Source organism: Taudactylus pleione, unplaced genomic scaffold, assembly GCF_031769625.1.
Source record: "Taudactylus pleione unplaced genomic scaffold, aTauple2 ptg000127l, whole genome shotgun sequence".
Classification (NCBI taxonomy): Eukaryota; Metazoa; Chordata; class Amphibia; order Anura; family Myobatrachidae; genus Taudactylus; species Taudactylus pleione.
In genome coordinates this window covers 9,109,455-9,125,710 of record NW_028284529.1, presented here as the reverse complement: position 1 = coordinate 9,125,710, position 16,256 = coordinate 9,109,455, and the positions used below count along the sequence as shown (strand labels likewise).

General features: G+C 44.0%; 1 protein-coding gene across 3 annotated transcripts in view; it reads left to right on the top strand.

Annotated features, from left to right (window-relative positions):
- The first annotated feature begins 2,651 nt into the window (after nt 1–2,651).
- MOB3B (MOB kinase activator 3B) overlaps nt 2,652–16,256 on the top strand; it is a 134,453-nt gene continuing 120,848 nt past the window's right edge. For 2 of the 3 annotated variants that reach the window (XM_088472654.1, XM_088472652.1), the window contains exon 1: nt 2,652–2,802. The gene's annotated coding sequence lies outside the window, so the exon portion shown is untranslated. The other variant, XM_088472653.1, reaches the window with a different exon arrangement.

The window sequence follows — 16,256 nt, the reverse complement described above, 5'->3', positions numbered from 1 at the left end:
GTACAATGAGGAACTCGTAGGGACAGCAGTTGCTGTAACCACTGTACCTGTGAGTCATATCCCCAGCATTTTGTTGAAGCCTTTCACGGTGTCAGTTGCCGCCATCGGCTGGAGGCTGCCAGAGAGAGATCAGAAGATCTCTCTTTTGCTCATTAGCCTCCATAGGCTTAAAGCAGTTTACACCATCTTAAGATAGTGTAAACCAACAGGGCCAAACTCTGAAGTTTTGCTTTTTGGAGTTTGGTACTTAGGATCAGATTGTAGTTCCCATTGATAATAATGGGGACTGTGATTTGCAGTGCTAATTAGCACTCTGCCAGAGATTTCTCCTGCATTGTGCCATTAGTACATAGCAACAGTTTACACAATTAAGCAAAAACTGCAGTTTTTATATAATTTTCTGGGAAAAAAAAGTTTGGTAAATAGGCCCCTAAGGGGTAAAATTGCTAACCATCGGTTTTGATTCTAAACCAAAACCGACAGTTACCGGTGGACATTGCCTGCTTATTGCGGTAAAAAAAATACTATTTATCAATCGTCAGGTTTCAATTGAAGCTGAAACTGGATGCATGACAAATAGTTGTTTTTTTTACTGCAAAAAGTCAGCGTTGTCCATCGGTAACTGTCAGTTTTGGTTTAGAACCAAAGCCAACGTTTAGTAAATATATTCCATAATGTTGTTCAGTTCAATATCTGGGCTTCTCCCAAACTCGTCTGCAACAGGCAGGTCTATTGTTTGGGTGTGTTTCCTGTTAATTTACAGTCAGTTTTTGGTGGTTTTTAAAACCGACCATTAGTATATCTGCGGATACTATTCTTGTCTACATAAAAAAAAAAATAGATTTTTAGTCTGATGTTCTACAGTCGGCTTTTTGGTCAGTTTTCCATCGGTTTTGCCTTTAGAAATGGTTGGTTTGCAAAACTAACTAAAAATCGCCCAGTACAACCTTTAGTAAATTTACACCCAAATCTCTAAACTGATCCTAATCTTTGCTCTAGTTCTATCCAAATAATACTTACAGTACCAACTCTCCCAGAATGTCCAGGAGCATCCTGAATTTTGTTGGTCCCCAAGATAATGGGCCAGTCTCCCACATGCCGCCCACTTTCAGAGTAAAATGGGTGGTCCAGGTATAGTATGAGTTGTATTATTGTGCGAATTCACAGCTGGGGGGGGGTGCATAGAAGCTTATGATCCCTCTGTGACGTTGCTCTGTACATAGAATATGATGTTAGCTATCAGGACCAAACTCTGACAAGCTGGCCCGTCATTTGCTACATAGCTAGTGTGGTGTGGAGAGGTATGCATGTTCTCTACAGGCCCTGCACCTCTGGAACAGTATATATGCCAGTGCCTCCGTTTAAACATGTTGCATCCAGCAAAGTAGTTTAAAACATTTCAGAGAAAATTCAGGAACTCAGACAGTGGACTTAAAGATGTACTCAGAATTTCTGCTGAAACTCAAGCTGCCCTTTTACTGAGAAGCGTACAATCAAAGTGGCCTTTGATTGCATTGGTCTGATGCCATTTCAGTGTCCAATCTCTGCTGATTTAAGGTTACATGGCTGCTTCACTTCAGAACGAGGGGAGAGACTCTGCCATGCTTCTACCTAGGAAGTGATTCTGCCATGCTTCTACCTAGGGAGGGACTCTGCCATGCCTCTACCTAGGGAGGGACTCTGCCATGCTTCTACCTAGGGAGGGACTATCCCATGCTTCTACCTAGGGAGGGACTCTGGCATGCTTCTACCTAGGGAGGGACTCTGGCATGCTTCCTCCTAGGGAGTGACTCTCCCATGCTTCTACCTAGGGAGTGACTCTGCCATGCTTCCTCCTAGGGAGAGACTCTGCCATGTTTCTACCTAGGGAGGGACTTCATCGGTGGACTGCACCATTTTATCTAGAGTTCCACATTAACATTTATATAAACCAACATTTGACTTATGAAGCACATGCTCACACCTTGGTAGTCTTTTGTGAACTGATAAAAGTGTAACTACCCCAATACCCAAAACATATGTAGCTGAGGAGGGTGAACAACTGTGTTGGGTTACCTTTGCTAAAATGTCTGAAGCTTTGTGAAGTCATTGAAAAACCTGCAGAGATTGCACTGCCATATTTATATGTGAATCCATTACATATACCTGATATATAGCAGACTTTAAATCTCCGCTTTACCTGTTAATTTATAAAGAGCATATTTCCACGACTATACGACTTTCTTTACTCTGGCATTTGTTTGCACATTTTCACATGGATGACTTTATAAAAGCTTCTTAGTACATATTTCTTTTTTTATATACACATTTAAATGTTTGTTGTACTTTCACTCTAACATGAATATAACTTAGTCTACTCAACTAAATTACCAATTAACCTAAACTCCAATAAGCTACAGTATATACAAGATGTGATTGTACTTTGTATTGTACAATGAATTTATTAATTCATACAGGGATATGTATCACTATCAGCCCCAATTACAGAGCTCTGGCAGCGAACAAGTTACAGTACACGAAAAGCCTGAGCCTGTTGTGTTACCAACATCACTAGAGGGCGTGAAGTGCCAGCAGTCACCAGCAGGGGGAGCAGTGCTGAATGTGAATGGAACACCCAGTGGCATAATGGCATTACTCAGGCTGCTGCTGCTGATCACTGGCTGATACGTATCCTCTGCTGCTGGCCGGCTTATTATGTGCAACTCGCATCACGGGGCTCCTCAGTGAACTTTCCCCTCAGCACTTTTATTTTGGATTTGTGGAATCGTCACGGGAAACTGGCGTGAGATCCATGGACAGGAGGTAATAGAGAGTGGGCAGCACCGCGTGTGCCAGTATTGATGTGAACATTGCCCAGGAAAGTTCATTGTGAGTCTCTGCCTGCTGCTGTGGGGTAATAGACGGAGCACGATTTGGCATTCGCCTTTCTGTTTACTTTGCTGGCTGTGTTGCAATCACACTCGTACTCATATGACATGTATTATATATGCTTTCGGGCTATGAGTGCTAGAGAGTTTAGCTAACCTTAGACATTAACAAAGTGCCCATTTAAAAACTCTTAAGGATATGACGGATTATACTATACTGGTGATGGGCAACAGGCGGCCATGTGGCTGCATTCTGTCCTCACTTGTACCCCCCAAATCTTTCCTGTTGTCATAGTTGTTTATATGGTATTACACAGAGGTGTCTCATTTATTATATCTATTTAACTTGATATGCGACTCATTTGAAGGTTATGTTATAGGGCCGACCTATGCGGCCCCAGAAGTGTATCAGTTCCACTTGTCTTATTTCCTGGTAATATCCACGTGTAACCAACTTTAAGGAAATAGCACATGTGAGATAAGCCCAGATGTAAGATCTGAGGACTGCATCATATCCACGTGTATGTGGGATATCCAGGTGTCAGAGGCACAGGGGACTTATTGCTGGGGGCTGCAGCCTGCTGCTAATGGCAGTGTAGAAATCTTGCCATTCTCCAGATGGGCTGTGGAGCGAAGGGTCACTATGTACTAACACACTGTGCAGAGGACATCTGTAGGGTGGAGAGCTGTGTCTGCAGGGAGGACAAGCAGATAATGTGCTTAGCAGTGCTGAATGCAGTGTTATTTGGGATGAAGAAACTTATTATTGCTTACATATTGTATAAGAGTTGTCTGCATTGTCTATTCTGTCATGGGACAGGGAGAGACCAAGTGCAAATCATGAAAGTTCACTCAGAAAAGTTTTTGTAGTGTTATAATATTTGCTTGAGTTCATGTTTTCTATACAACTTTGTTTTATATATATATATATATATATATATATATATATATATATATATATAAAGAGGTGAACGCATTCTCCATACCAGGATTAATCACTACAATAGCAGCTAAAATAACCTGCAAATAAAAACCTGTTTATTACATAGTTGAACATTTTCAATGACCTTTAAGTTCGAAGAAATTCCCTCAGGGGCCACTACCACCATTCCAGTTGTGCCCTCCTCCACTGCAGTCCAAAGGTGGGTCTGTGGCCTCTGCTGTTACCTGTAAACTGCTGCTGCCCATCCCCAAATTGTTCAGCTCTCTACCAAAGGGGGGTATTTCACAACTTTTAGTGCATAGCACTATTCAATTCCCTGAGTTACTGAAATTTGTAGCGATTATTAGATGTTGAAAGTCATAGATTTGGAAAAGATAAACTGTAATCTTAGTAATTATAATTCATCCTATCAATTCAATGTAAGCCGGTTAATTCTTTGAGGCACCAAGTGCCTGATGCTGCCTTTTCATAAGTATTGATTTAGGGCCTGATTCAGGATGGATCACAATCAATTGCAACTGCGTATGCAGATCTGCCGATTGTTGCGTACTGCGTATTCACTGCATGTGTGCGGCGATCGTTCTGCGATTACTCATGCAGACAGAAATCCATTGCAGAGTGAGTGACAAGCCGTGAGCATTTGGAGGTGGTGACTGGGGAGTGGTTGCAGAAACGCAGGCATGTCTGTCAGTTTGAACGCCATTGCATGGATGGCGTTCAAACGGAGTACTCACTGCGTGTGACGAGACTTGCAATTTCTGAGACGGGTCGGAGCTGCTGTAATTGTGCGTGAGGGGCCGATGTGCTTTGATGGTACCGATGTATACGCAGGACTGCCATGTATTACGCATGTGAGACAGCAGTAGTGGGCGTCTCTATGCAGGATGAGCGGTGGCAGACTTTAGCATATTTTCGCAGTTTCATTACGTGCGATTACAACTGCGATCCCCTCTGAATCAGGCCCTTAGCCAAGAAAATCACTGCCTCCACTTTGTAAAGGTAACAGGTACACTTAATGGAAATATGGTTATACTTCTACACTTGAGTCTATGACTGTTTTGGTAAGTATCTACTTTGCTTGTTGCCTGAAGAAAATGTAATTTTTATATGTTGTAGTATTGATCGGTTTTTCTAGGATTCACAGCTTACTTTTACCATTAAAATATATGGCCCTGTCACTTCTGTATTCAGTGTCATACACTTTCCTGAAATAGTACACCAAAGCTATAATATATAAAGTTACAGTAGTTTACAACTACCATCAAAAAGGGGTTAACAGTAAACCTCTGTTTTCCCGGAAACAGCTTTGTTTTCACTGTACATTACAGCTCTGCAGAAGCTACTACATCAGTCGGACTATTATAAGTGGGTGATGTAGGTGTCAGAGGGTAAATTCTGTGATGGCAAGCAGAGTGGCTTTGTTTTGGGGCCCTATAAGTGGCTGTATATAATTGTATTGCCTATCTGACAAACAGGAGACCCTAAACACATATACTGGGATACCATAAAGGGTCTCTAGAATCAGGTTGTGGACCTCTGATCTACAGGGCACCCACTATTTTTACATAGAAAAGCACGCTAGCTCTTATGGAAAACATTACCCATTCATATAAATAAAGTGTTCTTTTTAAACTTCCACCTATAGATGTATTATTTTTTCTCCCTTAAAAGTATCTTTCTAGGTACTGAATGATATTGCTAACTTACTAAACTTTGGGATGAAAGCATGGAGAATTTATATAGAACATGTTCTATGGACATTTAAAACATATAGGGCCTGATACAGGGCCTCTTTTAGTGATGTACACAAACCGAATGGTTTGCGTACATCTCCGATGGTTGGGCACATGTGCTGAACGGGTCTTGCATCATTGCTCGCAGTGCCACCTGAGCCGCAGCCTGATTTCCAGGCTGTAGTAGTTAGGGGCAGTGCCGACTTCTGTTCTGGAAAATGGGAGAGTGCCGCCCGCGTTTTCTGGTAATACTGAGGCCAGAGTCTGCTTCTTCCGATGCAGAATTCCTAACCCATGCTACGGAGCTGCAAGGGCCAATCTGAGTAACCTCAGGGTTTCTCAGATGGCCAATGGTCTCGCAGATGATCTGCTAAAACACAGCACTCGGATCTACAATGCTGTCAGGAGGTGTATTTTATTCTCAGATGCCTCCTACTACATTAGCATATGTTAGCATCGCTGCTCCGTCTTTGGACGCAGCAGCGATGCTAACTGCATCCATCTCAGGCCCTCAGAGTAGTGTGCAAATCCCATGGTTTGTGTACTACTCCGATGTTAGAAAATCGGCACATGCACAAGATCTGTTCTGTGCATGCTGGTCTTCTAGTACAGTCTCACTTTTGCACATATAGGGTGGAATTCAATTGATTCCCCTATCGTGACCGACGGAGCTATACAATTCTTGCTCGTGTCGGGCGCGATCAGCTGCTAGCGCTCCATTTCAGCTCGCAGCCCCAGGGGGATGAGAGCTGAAAAGTGACCTGTTTGGGCGCCCAAGCATCACTTTTCGAGGTCGCGCCCAGCACTTTGGTCGGGTTTAGCTGCTTTACGCTGCTAAACCTGACCTCTATGGGCGCGATCAGCGCGAAAAACGGCATCAATTGAATAGCGGCCCGCGATCTCCTGGTACTTTAGACGGGAGATCCGGACCGCGTAATCAATTAAATTCCGCCCATAGAACTGCAGTGTAGAACTCAGATTACTGAGTTCTAATGGTGCATACACCTGGTCAGACTTGCTAGATGAACAATTTAAACGATTTTACCAACTATTTCATGAACGATTTCTGACCGTATTAAAATTAATGATATCGTCCAAATATGAGTGCAAACACAGTCGATATCAGATATCGTTATCTGACATGCGGGCACGCGCATCGTTCATCGATGCATGCCAAACATGTCAACGATATGAACGATTAACGATTTTTACAATCGTTATCGTTCATATCTTCCAGAAAATCTGACCATGTGTACCCTCCATAAGTTTAACTAGGGAAGTGTAGGGTTAGCAGGGATAGCAACATATGAGGAATGTAGTTTATATTGCGGCGGTCGGGATGCTGGCCCTCAGAATGCCGGCACCGGAATCCCAACACCAGTGATAATCCCAGCGCCAGCATCCAGAATCTAAGTATTGGGGTTTGGGGGAGGATTAGGCACTAGAGGGAGGGTTAGGGTTAGGCAATATGGGGAGGGTTATGGTTAGGCTGCAGGGGGAAGGGGCTTTAGGCTGCGGGGAAGGAGGGTTAGGTTTAGGAGTAGGTTAGGATACTTACCGACAGGTGTTGGTATCCTAACCCTGTTGGGATGCTGGTGTCGGGATTATGACCATCGGATCCTGAGCGTCGGGGTTCCGGACCCAATTCATATATGACTGTTATTCTTCTTTTGAACTTCAGAAGGAGGAAAGGTGAGGACTGGCTAACTGCCCTGATTTTCTTTTTCAAACTTATTGAAGCAGTATTCATTATATAATTCCTCTTATATACTGTTATATATTATATGCTGACTTAACATGCCTAATTTTGAAGGTTATTTCATAATTCATGTTTCATTAGCTTTTGCTATACTCCCCCATTGTGTATTGGTTACTGTAACTAACATAAACATTTCAGCATGGGTCAATTACATCTAGCACTGGTAACACCATGGTATTAAATCTTTGTGACTGGTTTTCTGTTTCTGAAAGGGACAGAGCTTCAAACTAATAAACTGTATCAAAATGTATACGGCACAGCTAATAACAGCTTTGACTTAGGATAGGGCCACTTTCTGTACAGCATTCGATCTTCTGTATTTCTGTTTTAATAAAAAACAACTCTTTATGTTTTGGGGTTCTGTGGTTATACCCAGATATGTCTGGATAGAAACCAGTTACAGCAGACACGGACACCCAGTGTAAAGCACCTAAAACTTCAGTGGAATGGCAGGTTTTATCCCTGCAGTGCTGTGCAGTTGGTGCGCAGTAAGTGATGTTGCTGCAAAGCTCACCCAGCAGCCAATTAAAGCCCTTTCCTGGTAAGTGGCGATGATATGCTACTGCTGTCGCTGATGCATTTTATTGCTCAGGGGCCTAATTATTATTTATCAGGGGTTTCCCCATTTTGCATTGTTTAGCTTTGATTTTATGAACATGCTTGATTGGTGGAAGTGCTATTCTTAAAAAAAGCTGTCCCGGCGAAGCACTTTCCTCATTGTGAAGTTTTTCAGCGTATTACTTTACTTCCTAGATTCTCACAGGTACCAGTGAGGGATTGGAAGAACCCTCTCCAGTGATACCTTAACTACAGGCTACAATGGTTAAACTCTTTGGGACCTGGTAAATAGGGCCAGACCACAGTACCCATTGATAACAAATGGTCTGCAGCATTAGATTGCCGAAGTCCAGAGATACCGCTGATATCTCCTGCATTCATTAATGGTTAAATAAGTTCAGCTGTTCATTTACAGGCTCCCCTTGGTGCTCTGAGGTTTTAAGTAGTTTTTCTACCTATTAATATGTGCAGTTATATATTTCACAAGTAAGATTGTTTATTACACATCACAATGTTTTGGTATTTCAGTGTCCCAGTGTGTATTGTATTGGGCAGAATATTACCACGCTGCCAGCAAATAACCCGGGTTATTGCATGTTGAACGCGCAGCAGCCCGGGTTACTGTGCAGTGTGAAAGGGCCCAGTTGAAATAATCCGGGTCAAGTGACCCGGCATTTCAACTCTGGTAACGAGCAGGGTTGAACACGAGTTCAACCTGGCTTGTGGTGCAGTGTGAATGGGTAACCCGGGTCGAAGCGACCCAGGTTCCGTTCACTGCATAGGGAGAGCTGGCACTTAAAGATGATCTCATCTCCAAGTGCCGGCTCAGCAGTGATGACGGTGATGTCATCCACCCGGCATTATTGCTGGGTTGGGCCGCCAGTCTGAAAGGGGTCTCAGACGGGTCGCACCCGGGATGGACGTGTGTACAATTCCCGGGTGTGACCCGACTTTTGCGACGTGAAAGAGGTGTAACTGAATCTCTTACATGGAACTCCATTAATTTTACATAATTTTTCGCCACTCTGATACTGATACTCCTCTCGTTACTATATTCAGCAGTTCTTCTTATAGTGACTGGGGGCTGCGGGTGTATATTAAAATTAAAATGTCTAATGATGGCAGATGCTTCTCTTTTATGGGGGAAATTCAATTGTTTTCTTGCTCCCGTCTAAAGTTATATGAGCTATTCAAGTATTTTTGGGCGCCCATTACTTATAGCTGATTTCTGCTCACGGCCTCCTAAGGTGCAAGAGGAAATCCTCCCAATGTAGGGCTTTTGGGCACCTTAACTGGCACTTTGCACAGGAAAAGCCACTTTACACAGTTAAACTAGTGCATTTTGGGTGCAAGAACACGGCCATCACGCAAACTATTGAATGTCTCCCATCTCTCTAGACGGGAACTACGGGTGCGATAAAACAATTGAATTCCCCCATATGTGTTTAAAGCATTTTTATTTGTGGAATTTTGCCTAGTCACAATACCAAGAACAGAACATGAGGGAAAACATACATACACAGCCTGGAGAGTTGAATATAATGAAGGATTATAGAATTACACAGGCTAATGCATGACCTTGCCATTTTTTTCTTACATTAAAATGTATGAGAACCATGAACTATGGTCCTGATGCGTGCAGTTATTTTCTGAGCATGCGCCGTGCAAATTAACGTAAACTAGAATATATCCAACTCTGCATCAGTTCCTATGTATATTTAGCAATATGGCCATGATGCTGCATTACCAAACATTTGTCAGTAGTTGTTATGTTGTATAAAGACTGATGCTGTACAGCGCAATACCAAATATTGTTTTGTTGGCATATCCAATGCACCTACTTGCCTGTAGCCGAAAACAAATGTACCTTCTCCTGGGTACAAGTAAATCTAAACTAACCTAGTGCTGTTTTCACACCATTGTCATACATAGCACCTGGCTCACACAGGGCCACTGAGACAGCCACAGGGCCTGGGTAGTGAAGGGGGCGTCGCCAAATCTGGGAGGCATGGCCACTCAACCTTCCCCCCCCCCCCCCCCCCCCGGGAAAATTACTACCCAGCCCTCCAACAGTGTAATTAGTACCCTCTTCCCCCTCCTCTCAGTGCCTCTTGGCTCATATTTCTATGCATTATATAGCCATTTGTAATAAATTTAGATACTCAGCCTTGCTTGCAACTCCAAAGGACAAATCTCTATATAAAGCAGCTTGGAGAATTTGTGATAAAATAGCACCATTCATGTTTGTCAGAACTAGGCTGCTTTCACTCATAACGCTCTACATACTGTATCTGTGTCCACTGGAAGTGGCAGTGGGAATCGGTATTTCATTAAGCTACGAGGCTGATTTCAGTTCAAACAAATTGGAAGGTGCTTATGGTTTAAAATTATTTTGTTGCCTGGAGCTCTCCTTTAACTAAAAGATGAGAAACAGCCCCTTTGTTCTACTTACCTAAGTTGTGTATATATGTATATATATAATATATATAATCTAGCCTTTTCTTGACCATGTTCTAAATACATTTTTGACTTTGCAAAATCTCGGAGTGCCGCTGTTCATTATAATGGTGCGTACACACTGGGCGATTGAAGTGGACAACTGAACGATAACGATGTCGTTATCGTTCAGTCGTCCACTTTATCGTCCAGTTTTCACACCAGAACGATAATGACGACGCGCATTCCCGCGGGTCGTTCGTCATCATCGTTCATCGGGTTAACATGCAGGCCAACCTGACGATGTCGTCAGGTTGCTGCATGTTATGGAATGGGGGAGAGAGCCCGGCGCTGAAAGATATTGATAATATCATCGTTCAGCGGGTGTGCTCAATGTCATGAACGACATTGAGCAAACCCTGCCGGGGACACACTAGATGATATCGCTCAGGGAGCATATCATCTAGTGTTTACGCACCATTAAGCTGCATTTCTTGTAAACACAGGAGGCACCCAAGTGCTTTATTACTACAATTTGGCGAGTGCCGGGCTGTTCTGGAATGGGGGAGAGAGCCCGGTGCTGAACGATATCGTTAATGATATCGTTCAGCGGGTGTGCTCAATGTCATGAACGACTGAGCAAACCCTGCTGGGGACACACTAGACGATATCGCTCAGGGAGCATCTCATCTAGTGTTTACGCACCATTAGGCTGCATTTCTTGTATACACAGGAGGCACCCAAGTGCTTTATTACTACATTTTGGCGAGTGCCGGGCTGTTCTGAACTATATATATATAAATATATATATATATATATATATATATATATATATATATATATTAATTATACACACTGGCCGTCAGGCACAACTGCCAAACATTTGTAGCATATACGATGTACATAGAAGTATGGTCAAATCTACTCTATCCCGACATTGGCACACAGGCCGAATGTCTGCATGGATTGAAAGATCTACAATAAAAAGGTAGACAATGTCTAGATAGACACCAGATGTTAGACAGACAATAGGTCGACACACTAAAGGTCGACATGCAAGAAGGTGAACAGATACAAATGGTCGACAGGGTCAAAAGGTCAACATGCATATAGTCGACATGAAAATGGTCGACACATGGTGTGTGTTTTTTCTAACTCTAATCTTCACCCTAACCCTCCCTTGGTGCCTAACCCTCCCTCCTGGTGCCTAACCCTAACCGTCGTGCATGCGTCCAGCATCTATTCACAGAACAGGGAGAGCTTGGGGTAGCCCGGCATGTCCGTAAGTGCTGGGCACACCCCCAAGAGTGATGAAAAGGTGGCGCATGTTAAAGACACGCCCCCTTTTCTCATGGTCATGCCTTTTTTGGTTGCCGGACATAGAGTGAACACTAAATGCTTACACGCCTACAACCTTCCCATGAGACTGATCTGTTCCATGTGACCACAAGATAGCTGCCCAGTTGCCTGCCAGAAATGCTTATTTCACACAGAGAGGTCCGCCAATGGATGGATCAATCTGTCTTCACATTCATTCAATCTCCATCCATGTGCCTATGCGTGGAACGACGCCTGCGCAGTCTACGATTGCTTTCTGAGCACATGCACAATTTGCAGATATCCGAGAGAACTTTCCGCATTTGGACTTGTTTGATGGATTGGGAAATCTTTAAATCGGGGAACAAAAAAAATCAGAAAATCTGTGAATTGTAAGATACCTGATGGTATATGTCCATTAAACCCCATACATTGCAGATCTTTTTACACAAACATCTTCAAAATGCAGAATTGCCCCAATATATTTCTGATATATGGGTATCATACGCTGCCCCGTCTCTATAATACGCACACAGTTGAAGTTTGGGCATGTGCCCCAATGGCTCCCACTGCGAGCGAGGTAGACTGGACAAACCTGGAAGAGGATGACTGGCCACGGGGCCGGGGAAGTATGGAAGCGGGGGAGGGACAAAGTGTCGGGAGGTGTCAAGGCTAGAGGGGGTCGGAGATGTGGTGAACAGCATAGAGGGGGCAGGGGTGGCCATAGAGTGGGTGGGGCTGAGCGGGGATGGGGTTAGATATTGAGGTGACCTGGGTCCTTTAAACCATATTTATCTACTTTCCCGGTGGTTGCGGGTAGCTCCCGCACCCCAGGAGTAGTGTCCCGATCTCCTGCTTTCCACTCACTTCCTAATGAAGTGGCCAGGATGGGGAGATAATTGCCGGGAATCGCGATTCGAGGCAGTTTGCTGTGATATAGGAGCCCAGCCCCCGCCCCCCGAAGTGGCCAATTGCGTCTCCTCTCCGGACTTCTCCTGGAAAGGACTCAGAAAAAGTAAGCAAGTATGCATTAAATTAGTATTCAAAAGAACAAAAAACATCTCAATGAAGACTGCTGTATCTTATCCAAGGAAGCACTGAAGTCAAATGCTGAAACAATTCAGGCACTTTAAAATTGTCCTGTCTGCTCACTTGGGTGAATAGTGTGATCTGTATAATAGTTGTCTCTTCATCTGACACTACCAGCATGAGGAGTCATATGATTATCCTAGTAGTAAACATTCACTGATCTGCAGCTGTTGGTGTAAAATATCTAACTTTTGTCTGCGGCATCATGCTAGGTTCTTTTTCATGGCTGTAATTCCTAAGGGACTGATACATTAGTCAGGGGTTTTGTTATGACACTGCCATTGTGCCTAGTTTTGCAGACAATACTAATGATGTTAGGTATTCAAACCCACATCTGTCTATTTGTTCAGTATGACCAGTGTAAGGCAATACCTGTCTAGAAATTATCACAAATGTTGTAGGACAGCGTTATGTATTATGTTGCACAGTTCATTAAAGGAAATCATTTAGTATAGAATAAATCATTTGTTTTCTATGTTTTCTAAAGCACATGAATTTATTAAATAATAAATAAATAAATATCTATATCTATCTATCTATCTATCTATCTATCTATCTATCTATCTATCTATCTATCTATCTATCTACATGGGGCATGAGGCAGCACTCAATCCAATGCAAAACAGCACAGTGTAGGGTTCAAACATTATACATAGAGACACTCACCCAATCTAAATAGATAAGGCAGAACCAGCACTCACTTGAATCAAGAAGCTTTATTCATATGCAGTACATGCATCATGGGTATACATACAGAGGTGGTATTCACCGGGTTCCCATCGGCCACACTGCCGGTCACAGTATCTCCCTAGCCTTACTAAATCCCATCTCTGCAGATTCATACGTCCTGCCACGGTGGTATGGACAGTCACTATGTGAGCACTTAGAAATATTATATACACGCACAGTCTTCTTTATCTGAATATTTGTAATTATTTCCCTGATGAAAATTATTTCCTTATCTTATATTAAATAAATATATTTCTGTAATTAATAATTTACGAATTGCATAAAATGCAGATATGCAGTACATTTTTCAGAAGCGATTTTGTGTTTATTAATACACAGTGTAAACCGTATACACTGTTCCAACTACTATCTGGAATGTCCGCCTGCTTGAGAATGTGGATTGTTGGGCCATCACATGTAGCTCCCCCCTTAATTAAGATGGGTCCAGAAATAGTCCATGTTTACGTCCGCTAAAATGCTGCTTGTATGACCCTAATGTTTGTATTCTAGCACTCCTCATAGAAAAGGCACATCATAATGATGAATCTTTGTAGACTCCAGCAACAACTTGTTGCCACTGTAATTAAAGCCATGTTAGTCATTGTACCTGACCATAACAGTACTGTAGGTGCAAAAATATCAGAATGATGTCAGTAATATAAAAGAATGGGATTGTACACGGCAAATAATAGTTTTCCATATTTTACATGCCCGACATTGTGTTTTCCCCTAGTAATTTAAATCTAAAGGGTATCTTTCAGTTTCATACATGTTAATACTTTCCTTACACTCTGAAGGCAAACTGTATTGGAAAGAGCATTTTTTGCAAAACGAAAAGTGTTGATTCTTCCAAACCTTCAGTGTGGTTGGCCACGAAGTCCTAGTCTTCCGTAACATAAATTTGTACTGCAAATAATTCTTACAACTTACAATTGATCTAGTTATTTGGTTAAACTGGCAGGCATGACATATCTTTGAATAATGCATCAGAAGGCACATTTACAACCAGGGGCAGATTGGGATGGAAAACCAGCACAGGAAATTTCTGGGAGCAGCCCTAACGGGGGAGAGTTTGTTGAGGGGGTCGGTCTGTGGAGGAGGGCCTGGAGGGGCTTCTGCAAGCCACTGAGGGGAGCAGGGCCGGCATCAAAAATCTTGGTGAATGATACAATTTTTGGGGGCCCCCCCATCCCCCTGCACTAGGTATAGGTCAATCAGTTTAAAAGTATTTTCTTACCTATATGGTGGTTTCTCTGCAACAGGGAACCTCTGAAGAATTTGAGCCTCACTGGGCAGCGTCTTCAGCCGATATTCAACATTCATGTAGAAGATCACATTGTCTGGAAGATGCTTGTTTATGTAGAAATATAACTAATCTCATTATCGTAACCTATAGTTGCAGAGGTTTTTGTGCAGGGCATAATGAATTTCCCTGATCAAACAATTTCTGTGTCTCCAGACTCCCCTACGTCTCTCTATCCCCAGGCTCCCTTGTGATTGTCCAGGCTCCCTCTGTCTCTCCATATCCAAGACCCCTTGTCTCTCTCCAGAACCCCCTATGTCTATCCAGGATTCCCTGTGTCTATCCATTCCCAGGATTCCCTGTGTCTCTCCATTCCCAGGATTCCCTGTGTCTCTCCATTCCCAGGACTCCCTGTGTCTCTCCATCTCCCGGACTCCCTGTGTCTCTCCATCTCCAGGACTCCCTGTGTTTCTCCATCCCCAGGACCACCTGTGGCTCTCCATCCCCAGGCACCCAGCCCCAGTTTGTCTCAGACTCATTCCTCCAGCCCCAGTGTTTCTCTCAGTCCCATTCTTCCCAGCCCCATTGTGTATCTCTCAACCCCATTCCCCAGTGTGTATCTATTGGCCCCACTCCCCCAGCCCCAGTGTGTCTCTCTGCACCATTCCCCCAGCACCAGCGTGTCTTTCAGCATACTTCCTCCAGCCCCAGTGTGTGTCTCCAAATCTCATTCTCTAGCCCTAGGGTGTCTCTCAGCCTATTCTCCAGCCTGTGTGTCTCTCAACCACGTTCCCCAGCCCCAGTTTGTCTCTCAAGTGTGTGTCTTAGCCTCATTCCCCCCAGCCCCAGTTTGTCTCTCAGCCTCATTCCCCAGCCCCAGTGTGTCTTAGCCTCAATGTATCTCTCAGCCTCATTCCCCCATCCTTTTTGTGTCTCAGCATCATTCCTCAGCCCCTGTGTCACCCCAGTCCTGTGTTGGCAGTTCCAACCTCCCTTTCCCAGTCCTACATCATCAGCTCCAGCCTCCAACCTCCCTCCCCCAGTCCTGTATCATCAGCTCCAGCCTCCCCCCAACCCAATGTCATCAGTTCCAACCCCCCCCAGCCATATGTCATCAGCTCCAGCCTACACCACCTGCACCCCCCCAACCGCCACCCCCACTATAGCCGCTACTGCTAACACCTGCTGCTCCTCTGGCTGCCCACTGCTTGTCCCTGTGGCTGCCCGCCAGCGTCATCGTGCAGGCTCCTTATTGTTGCAGCATGCATGGACTTTGGGCCGGGCTGGAGCTGTCAGTACTAACTGACAGACTTCGCAAAGGTAGGAGCTGCTGCATCTAGTCATGCGCAGCAGCTCACCCATCTGCCTATTTTATTTACCATTAGTACACATATATATAGCGTTCCCACTAGGCTGCTTCAGTGGGGGGGCCGCGCCCTAACCTACTTCTACTTCAGGGTCCATAGGGTATCCACAGGATACCTTGGGGTATAGGCGATGGCGGCAGACATCCAGGCACCACAGAGTTAAAAACTTCTCCATCCTCCCAGGATGCACTGGGGTCCCTCTCCTATACCCTGCC